The 15,150-nt window shown below is 32.9% G+C and overlaps 1 long non-coding RNA gene across 2 annotated transcripts; it reads right to left on the reverse strand.

Moving 5' to 3' along the window:
* Window positions 1-1,417: 1,417 nt before the first annotated feature.
* On the reverse strand, window positions 1,418-11,833 carry LOC132718628 (uncharacterized). Of its 2 annotated transcripts, none has more exons than XR_009624124.1 (3): window positions 11,798-11,833; window positions 6,740-6,879; window positions 1,418-1,533 (listed from the first exon to the last, which is right to left on the reverse strand). It is a non-coding gene; the product is annotated as an uncharacterized LOC132718628 (long non-coding RNA). The 2 variants fall into 2 exon arrangements; XR_009624123.1 differs by lacking the exon at window positions 11,798-11,833 and adding an exon at window positions 11,622-11,707.
* Between the last annotated feature and the right edge of the window lie 3,317 nt (window positions 11,834-15,150).

Here is a 15,150-nt window from a genome sequence, read left to right on the forward strand (position 1 = left end):
CCAACACTGCCCTTCCATGAGATCACCATATTTACGCTCTTGTTAGAGCCCCCGGGAGAATATGGGTATCTTTTCTCTTTCAGTTTCCTTTTAACAACAAGACGTTGCAAAGATTTCTAAATTTAAATCCTGCGTTAATACAGTGCCCCTTCGAGTTGTTTGCATTTTGTACAGTTCGTTGCCCAAAAAGTTTGCGTCATAGTCGTATTCCCATGGTAACGCCTTCTCCTAACTTTACAACACCTAATATTTTCCTCCCTAAAAAGTTCACAAATAACGCCAGTTTTCTCACACTGTGCCCTCATTGATATTTTTAATTGCGCTATTGATTTAATTTTGTAAAGACACAATTGGTGAAGTGCCTTTTAGAACGAATGGGTCTACTTCCGGTTATTTGAGTGTGTTACAGCTTTGGTATAAAACGTTGTCCTTGAGGTGTAATGAAATGGTAATGTAAGTTCCACCTTTTTTTTACAAATTTGGCTTTTCCAGTCTACATCAGGAGTTTTGCAGTTTTGTTGGGCATTGAACGTGAAACATGGATCTGGACAGATGACTGGACTCCTGTCTCCGACTGTGATATTTTAAGAAAGAATTTCCTTTCAATATAATCCGCTAGTTTCATTATTATCTAGTAATGCATTCGCTTTCAGATATTCAGTTTTTGCAACAAATGGTCCCTGAATAAAGTCACAAAAAGCAATTCGTGGGAAAGATCGTCCATTTACCCTTCAATGTATTTTAGAGTGTAGTTTCGGGTACATGACTGGTAACATCCTTTTCTCCAATGCCCGTTCTCATCCCTAAATGCCCCACCAGCAGCGACAAAATTCAAACTTTCTATTTCGCTGAAATCAGCCTTTCTAATCTAGAAATCACTGGTCAATATCTCGGTTATGCCTAGCCATAAACACATACGGGTGTCTTGACATCTTTTACTAATGTATTGATTCCTGCCCCTTCGGAGTGGAAACTTTGACTGAACTATAAGCACCTCTTGTGGATATTTCGAAAGTTAGGTTTTTTGAGGTTGGGTCTGTATTTATCGCTATAAAAATAGTTTAAGTTTTTAACTACATTATTTAACAGACAGAATAAATCTGTCGACTTCTTTAGATAAAACATCAATACTTTTTGATTTTCCCATTTATATATTTGCCACCACAGTCACAAGCTTTGATAATGGAGCAGCATTTTCACCAGCTTCTCTACCACAAATCCCTCATAAGTACATCGGAAAACCAAAACTTCCGCCCTTGAATACTTCAGGAACATAATATGTTTTCGATTTTGTACTTTGTCCGGCTCGTAAAAGTTTAGCCGAATCCAACTTTCATGTCTGTTAAATAATGTTGTTCATAATAAGTGTAGCTTCACGAAGGTTAAGTCGGAAGTTTTAGACCCTCTACATGCTTCTTTTGCGCGGTGAATAATCTTAGCTAGGATCTTTATCTTTTCTTTGGTTCCTTTGTAGGTAAGATTGTCCAAATCTGTGTGACCTGGAAGCTTAGTGGATAAATGATCATTGGACATCTGCAATAAATAAAATAAATAAATAAATAAATAAATAAATAAATAAATAAATGAATGAATGAATGAATGAATGAATGAATGAATGAATGAATGAATGAATGAATGAATGAATGAAAAATAAATAAATAAATAAATAAATAAATAAATAAATCAATCAATAAATCAATCAATCAATCAATCAAATACAACAAATCATATTTTCAAAACACTGTCAACTAGAATCGAACAAGTAAGATACATATAATACAAAAATCAATTGAGTAAGGTACATAATAATTAAACGTGACACATTTCATTCAACATGAAACAGATCATTCAACATGACACACATCATACAACATGACACACATCATTCAACATGACACACATCGTTCAGCGTGACACATTTCATTCAACATGACACACACATCATATAACATGACACACATCATTCAACATGACACACACACGTCATTCAACATGACACACACGTCATTCAACATGACACACATCATTCAACATGACACACATCATTCAACGTGACACATTTTATTCAACATATCACACATCATTCAACGTGACAAACATCATTCAACATGACACACACGTCATTCATCATGGCACTTATCATTCAACATGACACACATCATTCAACGTGACACACACAATTAACATGACACACATCATACAACATGACACACATCATGCAACATTACACACATAATGCAATATGACACACATCATTGAACATGACAAACTTCATTCAACATTACACACATCATTTAACATGACACACATCATGCAACAAGACACACATCATTCAACATTACACACATCATTTAACATGACACACATCATTCAACATGACACACATCATTTAATATGACACACATCATGCAACAAGACACACATCATTTAGCATGTCTCACACCATTAACATGACACACATCATTCAACATGACACACATCATTCAACATGACACACATCATTTAACATGACACACATCATTCAACATGACACACATCATTTAACATGACACACATCATTTAACATTACACACAACATGCAACAAGACACACATCATTCAACAATTTTCAATATAACACACTTAAGTCAACATGATGCACATCATTCAACACTACATATTTAACTTAACATTATACACATTATTTAATATGTCACATGGTCAGCATGACACAGAATTTACAATATGATACGATACTAGGATTTCAACAAATCACTCGCATTTCAAGATTAAACAACAAAAACTTCAGCAAGATGAAAACATTTACACAACACATTCACATTGAAATACAATTGAAGTGATAAGAATACGTGATACGCATATTTCAACATTTTGCACTACTTTCAGCATTATATAATATAAGAACTTTTTTGTGATGTACATGCCGGCGGCCTGAATAATCTTAATAAAGAATTGAACAAAATTGTCGCATTTGAACATGAAACACACATTTCAGCATGATAGAAATATTTCTCAACAAGAGATGTCGGTAGGACAGCAACGCTCGACTATTCTTAGTGCTTGATAGTAAAAAAAATGCTTGATACAGTTACCTCCTCCTGTTTACAGTTTGGGGTAATGATGTTGAACAAGCCATATGTCAATGGACTTTGAAAATATTTGAGGTATTACAAAAACTTTAACGTAAATTCTAAGTCGAAAAAGGGGCATAATTCTGTCAAAATGCTTGATACAGTTACCTCCTCCTGTTTACAGGTTGGGGTAATGATGGTGAACAAGTGTGCAAAGTTTCAAAGCCATATGTCAATGGACTTTGAAAATATTTGAACTATTACAAAAACTTTAACGTAAATTCTAAGTCGAAAAAGGGGCATAATTCTGTCAAAATGCTTGATACAGTTACCTCCTCCTGTTTACAAGTTGGGGTAATGATGGTGAACAAGTGTGCAAAGTTTCAAAGCCATATGTCAATGGACTTTAAAAATATTTGAACTATTACAAAAACTTTAACATAAGTGGTTACGCCGACGCCGACGCAGACGCCGACGCCGACGCTCGGGTGACTACAATAGCTCTACTTATTCTTATCGAATAGTCGAGCTAAAAATACGTACATTTCAACATTGTACCTACATTATAACATGCTATAAGAATTTCAACTAACTTTACAAATTTTAACATTATACAATCAATTTTGCTTTTAACGGTCTCGCATTGTAACATGAGAAACGCATTTTAACAAGATACACGCATTTCAACATAATGAATGCATTTCATTATTATACATGTATACAATTTTAGTTTTTACTTTCTCGCGTTGCGTTAAAATCTTCAACAAGTCTTGTAATACTATTTTTAACGACTCTTTGTATATAGACTCTGCAATTTTTCAATTTTCAACAGCAATAATAGAAACGGCAGACCCATTATTTAAGAAGGAGTTTCAAGGAAATGGTTTGACTCAGAATGCTTAGGTCTTAAAAATGAGTATAAATCGGCGCTAAGGGTTTTCAATAATTGTAAATCCGATGTTAATAGGAATTTACTTTGTGATGTAAAAAATCGTTTTAAACGTACTATCCGTAAAAAGAAACGAGCTTATAAAATTAAAAATCTCGAGAATTAATTGAATTAAAAAACAAGAAGCCCTCGTGACTTCTTGGAAACATTTCAAGACTAAGTGTAACAATGAAAATGGTAATATTCCGGCGGATGAATTTAAGACGTATTTTTCGAATTTATATAGTGATATTAGCACAACGGTAATTGACGACGTGGAACGCTTTAACGAAAGTCACGATTTAATGTCAATAACCCTACATTCCATGATTAAAACGTTCAAATATCTCTACAAGAAGTTACTAACGCAGTTAAGGGTCTTAAGCGGAACAAATCTCCTTGTCCTAGTGATCAGTTAATAAATGAATATTTTATAGAAACAATAGATATTATAGGTAGTCATATCACAGATTTATTTAACAAAGTTTTTTAATTCGGGACATTTCCCTGAGTCTTGGTCACAAGGATTTATAGTACCCATTCATAAAAGGGGGACAAAAAACATGACAAATAATTACCGCGGGATTACCTTGATAAGTAATTTAGGTAAACTTTTTACCAGTATACTTACATCTCGAGTAGAAAATTGGTTTGAGAAAAACAATTTTATTTCGGACGCCCAATTTGGTTTTAGAAAGGGTAGAAGCACTGTAGACGCAGCATTTGTATTACATAGCATTATAGAACATGTTTTATCTCAAAATTTAAGACTGCCCTGCGCATTTATTGACCTACAAAAAGCATTTGACTCTGTATATCGTAATGCATTATGGTTTAAACTTTTTAAACATGGGTCTTGAGTGGCAAAATATTACAAATGTTTAAGGCTATGTACGCGATAGTTAAATCGTGCGTTAAGAGTTGTAATAAGTGCTCAGAATTTTTCGAAATATCCATTGGTCTCAGACAGGGCCTCAATAATTCTCCGGCATTGTTTGCTCTCTTCTTAGAAGACTTAGAACTTTTTTTACAAGATACAAATACATCAGGTCTATCATTTTATGACGTTTGTGTAATTATATTAATGTTTGCCGATGATATGGTTTTAATTTGCAACTCCACGCAAGACTTACAGAATAGTTTGAATAAATTATACGAGTACTGTAGTTACTGGGGTCTCAAAGTTAATATAGATAAAACTAAAGTTGTAGTATTTCGTAAAAGGGGTCCAGTTAAACAGGAAGAACGATGGTATTATAACAATCAACCTTTAGAATATAGTGAATGACTTTAATTATCTGGGCATTGTATTTAATTATACTGGTTCATTTGTTTTACATAACCAATACGTTATTGGTAAAGCATTGAAAGCGAAACACGTATTGTTAGGTAACATTAATAAATTCGATCTAAGTCCAACGTTATCCATGAAAACTATTTGATGCATTCGTAGGTTCTATTTTAAATTATGCCTGTCCGATATGGGGATTTTCAAAAACGAAGGAAATAGAGCGTATACATTTGAGTTTTTTGCAAAGCAATTTTGGGAGTGAAACAAAGCACTAGTAATGCAGCAGTTTACGGGGAATTAGCACGGGTACCCTTTGTATATAACAAGATATTTTCAAATTATAAAATTTTGGCTGCATCTTTTTAAATACGGATAACATTATAATTAGATACGTGTATAACGAATCGTTGAAGAGATGTTTAAACGGTAATATGAGAACTTGGGCCAGTAAAGTTAAACTTTTACTTGCACAATATGGGTTTTCTGACGTCTGGGATTTTCAAGATAGCGTATTAGTTGCTCATTTTCTCGCCTGTATTCAAACAGCGGCTTATAGACTGTTACGTACAACAATGGCGAGCGGGTTTGCGTGATAACAACATTTTAAATAATTTATATGTTTACATTAAGGATGAGTTCGTTCATCAGTGATTACTTAAATAAAATTAAAACGAAAAAATTACGTCAATCATTGACACGAATTCGTGTGTCAGCTCACACGTTACGTATAGAAACCGGCAGACATGGTAGAAATCGTATTGAAAGAACACAACGAACGTGTCTAATATGTGGAACATCCGACATTGAGGAGGAGTACCATTTTATCCTTAAATGTAACGCTTATCAAACTTTGCGTCTACAGTACATCAAACCTTATTTTTATAGGCGTCCTAGCATGTACAAATTTACACAGCTACTTAATTCGAAAAATAACGTCACTTTAAAAAACCTATCTAAATACATTTACCTTGCTGGTCGAATTCGTATCGGACTTATAAATACATTGCTATAAGAAATAATTTTTTTTTCCGTTCTCCAAGCATGTGTCTTAAATAGTACAGGTTAATCAATAGTAATACTAAGAACTACAATAAATTAAGCTATTTAGTACTGTCAGTTAATTTAAGTAATAAAGTCAAATATACTTTGAATCTTTGTTAGGAGTGTTGATAAATTTAAATATTTGATAAAGTACAATAATTAATAATGATTGTTTAAATTATCTGTATAGTGTATGCATTTTGCATTCTATACATTTGCACACTTTGTTATTCTCTACTGCAGTATGTTGAATTAGCTGACATATTTTTCATATTAGCTCCTTATCATTGTGACATTGTTAATATTATAATATTTTATATGTACTTGAAACAACGAGGTACTCTATTTGTACAAGTTGGAAATAAACTTTTCTTCTTCTTCTTCTTCTTCTTGTAAGGTCAATACTTACCCTATTGTTGGACCAGTGATTGTTGTCCGGATCCTTCCTGTAATGGTGACGGTAACCAATCACAATCATCACTGTAACACCGGTCAGTACACAACACAAAAATATCTTCCTTTTTAGATCGTAACGAAGCATCTCCTAGACTGGAAAAATAACATATAATAAGTAAGTAAAGATCACTCGTCTTGCTTGTACTAAAGTGTTTATTTTATTTCGGATATGTATTGATTCCCCATAAACGTCTATGTTTCTCACAACAGTGTCGTGTCGTTTGAGATACTATTGTATAATCAATTGTTCGTTTAATACGATATTACATATCATTTATCATCTTGAAGGTTACTAAAAAGTAACTTTGCTAGTCCAATAAATCCATTTACATCTAAAATAATTTCAATTTCGATCGCTTCCCTGTAAATATATTGTTTTTAATTTATCTTTTTCTATCACGTATTAAAAATGAATAAAGATACACAATAAACGCTCAATATTTGTGACATAAATAATATTAGTTTATGGCATATACTGAAGAATAGTGCACTTAACAAAAGTTTAATCCGTATTAAAGAAGGCTTAAGATTATGACCTTTCATATACGCTATTGCCTGTAATATCTGACCTTCACATCCGCTAGATATATGTAGTGGACTGAACCTGTCCTGTCATGACATTGTTAAGGGCTTTCAACTTAAGATGTGAAATTAAGTAACATGCTGTAACTATATAATATTTGGCCAAGCTGTAAGGCAGTGTATATATACTGGGGGTATAGGTGTTTTGTGTTTTTATTTTGGCCAATCTAACTTTTTATAATGACTTAATGCAAATTTACTTAAAAACAAAACTTTACTTATTAGATTGATGTAAATCAATTAAGAAGAGGACTCCCATATAATGATATATAAACTTCTGAGCCAACCCTTTTGTATATTGCAAAATGCATAGTCTCAGAAAAACTACTATAACATAATTTTCTTATTATTATATACCTATAAATTCTAAGACAAAAAGAGATTTAATTTACCGAACTTCTATAAGTTTTCAAAAACAACATGAAATTATGTTCATGAAAGACGGATGGATACACCATTGTTTTTGCATAAAGAGCTGCGCCCTTAGCAACATCGGTTCCAATTTACAAATATTACTTACGCAATGCACAGTCAAGATTCGAACCAATGAGAAAAAAAGTCCGACATGTTCCTTATATGATATCGCATTTGTTACTACCATAATACATGCATGTGTTTTTCTATCCAAAGACTCGTACATGCGTATATTCTATGGAGAAAAGAACATAAACCAAACGTAAAAGGTAAGCAGACTATTCAGATTGAATGACAAATAACAAAAAAAAAAAACGAAAAAGACAACGTTTTTTTTTTTGTTGTTCAAAATCCTTTGATTATATGTTCGAGGATCATGAACATTTGAGATAAATTTATAACAGGGTTTTCATTCCGCTTATGTGTTTTTTTTTGTGTTTTTTTTTTTTTAACTTTAATACCAGTCCTTGAAATTTCCGCCAACCTTCGACACTTACACTTCTGAATCACTATTTTAATGGATTTTATTCCATTATTGTAACGTTGAAGAGGATATTGAATAATTGTAGAATTAATACATTTGAAACCGCAGCCACTATATACCCACTATCAAAAGCAAAAACATGTACAGTTCCCAATCGCGTGCTAAAAATGAACAATTTTGTATTTCAGTGTGACCACTGACCAGAAACACAATTCCAAATATTTCAAAATCTGTTTCACAGGCAGATAACCAGTTGCACAGCATTATTCAATGATATATGACATACATTGAAGAAAATAATAGTTTGCATGAATTGCTCCTTCAAAAAATGACTGACAGCAATTTATATTTACCCCCACCCAGCCAAAATCACACCTAAAATATACCAATATGGGCAATCTTCATGAAGGTGCAGCATACTCCAGAATCCGCCCGATTCCTTTAAAAATATCAGTAACACGCAGTGCAAGCTATGGCATTTTCAGAAATGACCAATAGTGTCTGTCATACGTTTAGATTTTTCACAAAATTTATGTGAAATTTCTTACTTGTTTGGCGCCAACTGTCAAAGCTTGATTTTTAACTTTTTCACCTCCATTCGGAGAGTCAGAAATACATATAAAGCTACCAAAATGCTTAGTTTCGGGTAAAAACCCAAAAATACTTCTCATTTCCTACACACAAACAAGAAAGAATTACAATGACAGAGAAATATCAGAAGTTATCAGTACCTTCAAAACACCATGTCTGAGTTATAAAAAAATTTGACCGGGCCATCATTCGAATATGTCCCCTGCCCCCTAACAAACAGACATGTGACGTAAGCGCTTTAAAAATGCGACGCGCTGTAAATAAGTACGGAAACAAGTCAGACGCAATTTGTAATAGTTTTAGTATATGAAACGAGTTAGTTACGAGGATATAACACTGGCTGGGGCGACATCAAGGGATGTTTCTGCTAAAAATGGCGAGGCCGTTATTGTAAAAAGGTCTGTAACTCCTGCGTTTTAAAGTTCTACATAGGATTTAAACAGTCCTACGTAGGAGTTATAAACTTCTAATTAGGCCTTTTTTATTCTCTACGTATGATTTATCTTTTTTTTATCATTATAAATTGGCACCAGGACGCTTTCGTTCTTTACCAATGATACAAGATTGAACAAATATCTAGTTACTTTTTATAGAATATAAATGTGTAATTTTTGCATCTATATTTTTACCATATAAATAGATACGTTTTGAATGTAAATAAAAATAAAGAACATGAATATTTTTATACAATACACATGCGGAATTTTACCACATAGGTATCTATGTGTTACAACATAAATATAAAATTATACAATATAAATTTAAATACTTTATCACATAAAAATATGTTTTAATTTTTGCAACGTTCCACACGTTATACACATGGGCATTTTATATTGATAATCCAAAGATTGTCTATAGTGACGGTATATTACATCAAGTACTTGTCGGAGACAAATTGCGCATTCAGCATTCTGAATCATTTCATTTAAAGGAGAACAAATACTGCTTTAGGTTATAGACTCTATGACGCAGGTGTCCCTCCTTGCATTATTTCAAGCACAAACGGGCACCTGTAAGCTAGCACAATAGCTTAATCACAGGAAAGAATCCAAAGGTCCTGGTGGTATTCGAACCCACATCAATAAGGGGCAAGTGGTTTGAAGTAAGAGCAAATTGAAAATTATTTGCAAAATGTTGATAAAAGCGTTTTACTGTCACAGTATATGATCTGTGTTAAAAACTATCTTTGTGCATTATATCAAATGCTTGGGAAAGAATGTCATACGAGTCGTTATCATCAGCCATTGCTCACTGTCGGGTACGTAAACGGTGCAGATTTTCCGTGATACGGTGCTTCCATCCAATTTGGAGGAAGGTAAACAACTAAAAGGTACGTGCCATTTTATTTTCTATGTATTTAGACAAATCCGTTTTATATAGTAAAAGAAGAATATTTGCATGTAACGTAAAAATAAATTCACTATAAGATCGATAAGTTCACAATATATGTTACATTTGATATATATGATTGTTTTACAAAAAACTTTTGTAAATAAATGTACATGAAATTTGAACCGAGAGAAGTGGTAAATTTTTGAGTCAATCTCCGTACAAGAGACACTTATATTGAAGTAAATACTCTTGTTTATTACAGTAAATGTATAAAATCATCTGTGCAATTTCAACAATTGTTCTGTCAATTTGTTTTAACGAAATTTGTCAACTTTCTGTTCTGACGTTCTGACAACGGTGCAGACGCTATATACAACGGCGCGGACTTTCCGTAACCGTTGCTAGGTTTAGCGCAATAACTCTAAAAATACTGAATAAATCCGCACGAAAATACCCAGGTGAACAACTGCACATGCTGATCAACATTCCCGTCAAGTTTCATGACTCTAGGTCAAATACTTTTTGAGTTACGTGCGACACAAAAGAGAACGGACGGACAGACGGAAGGACGGACGGACAAGGGTAAATCTAAATGCCCGCCACTAAAGTGGGGACACGATATGTAACAAAGAATTATTTAACAAAACGTTACAGATAGAGTTGGTGGACAGACATCTGTAGGAAGATATTATCGTTATTTTGTAAATGAACTTTGTCAAAAACCATGCGAAGAATATTCTGGATACAGAAGGATCAGATTTCACAGATCATAACCTTATAAATGGGTTAGTGTTTTGTTTTCTAAATAAAACACAGCTTATTGTATATTGATGACTGGTAGATATCATCACTTGCTAAAAGAATAAAAGAAAAACAGCTTCTCAAGTAGGCCTACGGTACACTTAAAACTTGCAAGTTAAGGACACTTTAGTTATTGCTACTCTTGGTTTATTGTTGTTACAGTTAGATTTAGTTTACAAATTCAGATAATCACAGTATTTATTCGGGGTAATAAAATAAATAAAACATGGGTTTGTGGGTAACAGTAAAAATATCATCCCTTGTAAAAATACTGTAACCCGAGGCGTAGTTTCCTCGGGATGATATTTTACTGTTACCTACAAACCCATGTGTTTTTATATACATATATAATGTGTAGGTAGGTAGCTAACTAGTCTGGTTAGCTGCTTATTGCACATATTTGCAGACTGGTCACTTTATAGAAACCTCTCAAAAAATTAATTTTAATCTACTCTCACGCTGGACACTTATAGTTAAAATCATACATAGCTGACAATGCGGAATCACCGTAACACCTTAAAGAAAAACAAATCCGACGTACACTCATAATAAATCAGTAATCGTCTTCTTATGTCATACATTAAGGTAAATTAAAATAGTGCGAAAATAATCTTAGAAAATTACTTACCAAAGGAACAAAAAGATCAATGAAGAAGCTACAATGATTTCGGTAATCCACAATAAGGGAATAAATGTGTCTTTCACTGTGCTAAGAATCACAATGACACGCATATTTCGTGCTGAATTTGAGTGAATTCATAATACATTTAAACAAATAGGCCCGTATTCAAAATCGATACTTACAGTAAATCCCATATAATTGCCTAACGGTCAAGACAGTCCTCAAAAAGCACGAGGATAACGGTGTAATGCCAGTTATCATGAAATTAGTGAAGCGTCAAATTTAAGACCCGTTTAATGAAGATATGCTCGAATGGTATGCAGATGAAAATGTAAAAATTAAGATGACTCTACAGATTAAAGTTTAAAAAGAAATTACAAAAAAGCAAAATTGTAACTTAAATCACAATGGCCTTACCTTCCAACAAGAATTACACACAAGTAAATAATTTCTTTATATCTTAAACTAAATGTTTGTAGGGACATATTTGACCTATTCACGAATCCGCATGTGTGGTGTTACCCTGGTACGGAATTAGACTAAGCCCGTTGCAGTCTAGAAAGTAGTTATTCTAAATTTTGAAGTGACCCATTTCAAGCCATCCTTTGTAAGACTGTTTACATTTAAACTATCTTTTTGTAATTGTATACATGAAAATTCCTCTCCGAGTACTTTAAAGGTTGTTTTTTGTGTATCTTTGCAGGATTTCATTTCTTGGTGGAAGGTTTCAGAAGTACTATGCGCCAGAATACACCACAGTTGTTATTTGGTTTATTTTATAGTGCTTGTACAAAATAAAAGCGTCAGAAAAAATCCAAGGGCTTATGTGTTATTTTTGTGCTAAATTTTGTTGGAAAGTATTTTTGTTACAAGTTAAAGCCACCAAATGTGATGGATCTACTATAGGATATATTGTGCGAAAATTCATTGGGCCGCCTCGGTGTATACACCAGCAGATGACACCGGTTTAGCTTTTTAAGATATTTTTTATGGAATAAGTTTTCATACCTTTGTTGTTGGCTATATTTTTAACATGTGTAGACGTTGGAACGGAGGTAAAAACTGTAAAATCGCAGAATTTTTAGCAAATTTTTAAAAAAGACATTTTTAAAAAGGCCTACGTCTTCTGAACATTATAAAATTTAAACGGAGGAAATCGAATAACAATTGATACAACAGACCGGTATATAGATAGAAAGACGCAATTCCACCGCCGCCGATAGAGGGCGCCTTGACGTCATCGTAACGCTGTTTATTTTAATATTCAAATACAAATGCTGCGGAAGTAAAGCTGACATTTCTTATTGTGTGTATACCAAATATCATCAAGATCTGAGGACGGTCGGAAAGTAGTAAGCTACTTTTTAAAAATGCCAGCAATAATTTCAATTAAAGCCCTTCTCATTGTATGGAAAAAAAGAAAGACACAGCCTTAAAAACGTCTGTTATAAGCAATGTTTATTTGTTACTTTGTTTATTGCATAGGTAAAACATAAAAACAAAATCGTACACAATGTCTATTTAAAATGTGTTGATATGCAAAAGATATTCTCTACATATGCCGTGGTGATTGAAATGTTGCCAAAATTCCAAGCGTGTAAAGTGTTCTTTTTGAAAACTACTTTTGAAAATGCGAACGTGCCAACTTGATTATGTATTATATGCAGTGAAAGATACGAGCTTGTAAATGTGTTTTTATTATGTTAAGTCAACTGTTTAGATCTATATAATTATGTTAACTTGTTATTTTAAAAACGGGAACTTTCAATTAAAAGATGGATCAAAAGACATATTATTTGCAGTGTAGGGATACAATCAAATATGATAAGCATACACGTTCAAAAGCAGTTTTCAAAAGGAACACATCGCATCTGGAATTTTGGGAACGGATACCCTCCAAAGTACAGTCCCATTGTGATATATTACAATACTAATGAAAACATCGTCGAATGATACTTTAAGCAGAGGACTTTGGTATGCGTTTGTTCATTGAATTAGTTTGTTCCGCATATTATTTTCATCTAATATAAATATCAAATCACGTTTTACGTACTAACCGCTTTAAGCCATGTCAAAATTACTGGTTTTTTCAGGTGACATCACGTTTATTTAATCACGTTTATTTAAGCTTTAACGTATGAGAATAAGAAAGACTATTTACCATAGAATTCGCATTTATGACATCTGTGCTTTAATAATGACACTACCAATGATAACATCTCGGTTTTACCGAGTATTTTATAGGAAGATATTTATCAAAGTGACGCTTAAGAGATGGTTGTTTTCTTTTGCTTGTATACGAATGGTTTTTTGTTAGAACCAAATGCATCATTCAGGGTCTTTTAAATGTAAGACTATGAATTAATGCGTAAATGCAGAAATGTTCCACTTGATTACTTAAATTCACAATTGCATCATAATTTATCAAAATAATAAACTATTCTAAACTCGTGGTTAATCATTTAGATTATATCAGATTGTTAATGAAGTTGTTGAATACCGATATATAAATTTATTCTTTCATTTTTGCTCTTTCACCCCCCCCCGCAAAATGCGCATGCGCGAAATGCTGCTTCCGTTTCTATGGAAATATTGTATTGTAAAAAGGCCTATATATTTATTTGAAATCCTTTGGAAAATGTTGTGCATTTCGGTAGTACTATGGTTGAAAAATAGGTTTGACAACCAAAGTCAATTTTAGAATACCCCAATTTAAAAAAAGCAAAAATCCGAAATATCGCAAACATTAGTAGGCCATTTGAAATTGCGGTTTCTAAAAATAAATTTTTTAACTCTGTCTTCTATTGAAGACGATTTCAGACGTTATCTATTAAAATATCTTAGCCGATATGTCAAAAATAATTAATAATAAAAACCTCAATGTATGTAACATAGTTTAAATGTTTGCATGCAAGGCATTTCAGTAGATAAACCTAGTTGATAAAAGTGCAAGCCCAAAGGCAAAAGACAAAGATATTTTGATAGATAGTGTCTTAAATCGTGTATACATGTCTGCAGATAAGGAGATGACAATAACATGTACTTCAGTGAAGCCATGTGGTAAAGTCTAGTAGCTAGTGTAGTGTAAAGGATATGCTCCAGGGTATATTTGCGAAATAGGTCTGTCATGACGATCTCTAGTGATAAAAAAATAAATATAATGTACTCCTAATATCACAGCATAGCAAAGTGTTATAACATAACTTAAAACTCCGTAAACATGGTATTGCACGGGCGAGCATATAATTTGACTAGACGTTCTTTAATTAATACAAACATAGTGTAAAGACGCTCTAAATGTTAGCGTTATACTACAGGTGCATCAATGAAAAATGATTCTTTTGCACTATGAGTAGTCTTTATTTTAGGTATTTGATATTCGTGTGGGTTTATTACTGAATTAATTGAACGAGTTGAATAAAAAAATACTTTGCTCGCCAGAGGTTTGCATATTAAAATTTTATTTAAGTCGTTCAATAAATTCAGTACTGAACCTACACTCATGCAATATCCTCTATATAATTCAATAGTCTAT

Source organism: Ruditapes philippinarum, unplaced genomic scaffold (genome assembly GCF_026571515.1).
Source record: "Ruditapes philippinarum isolate M1 unplaced genomic scaffold, ASM2657151v2 ctg4532_1_1_1_1, whole genome shotgun sequence".
Lineage (NCBI taxonomy): Eukaryota > Metazoa > Mollusca > Bivalvia > Venerida > Veneridae > Ruditapes > Ruditapes philippinarum.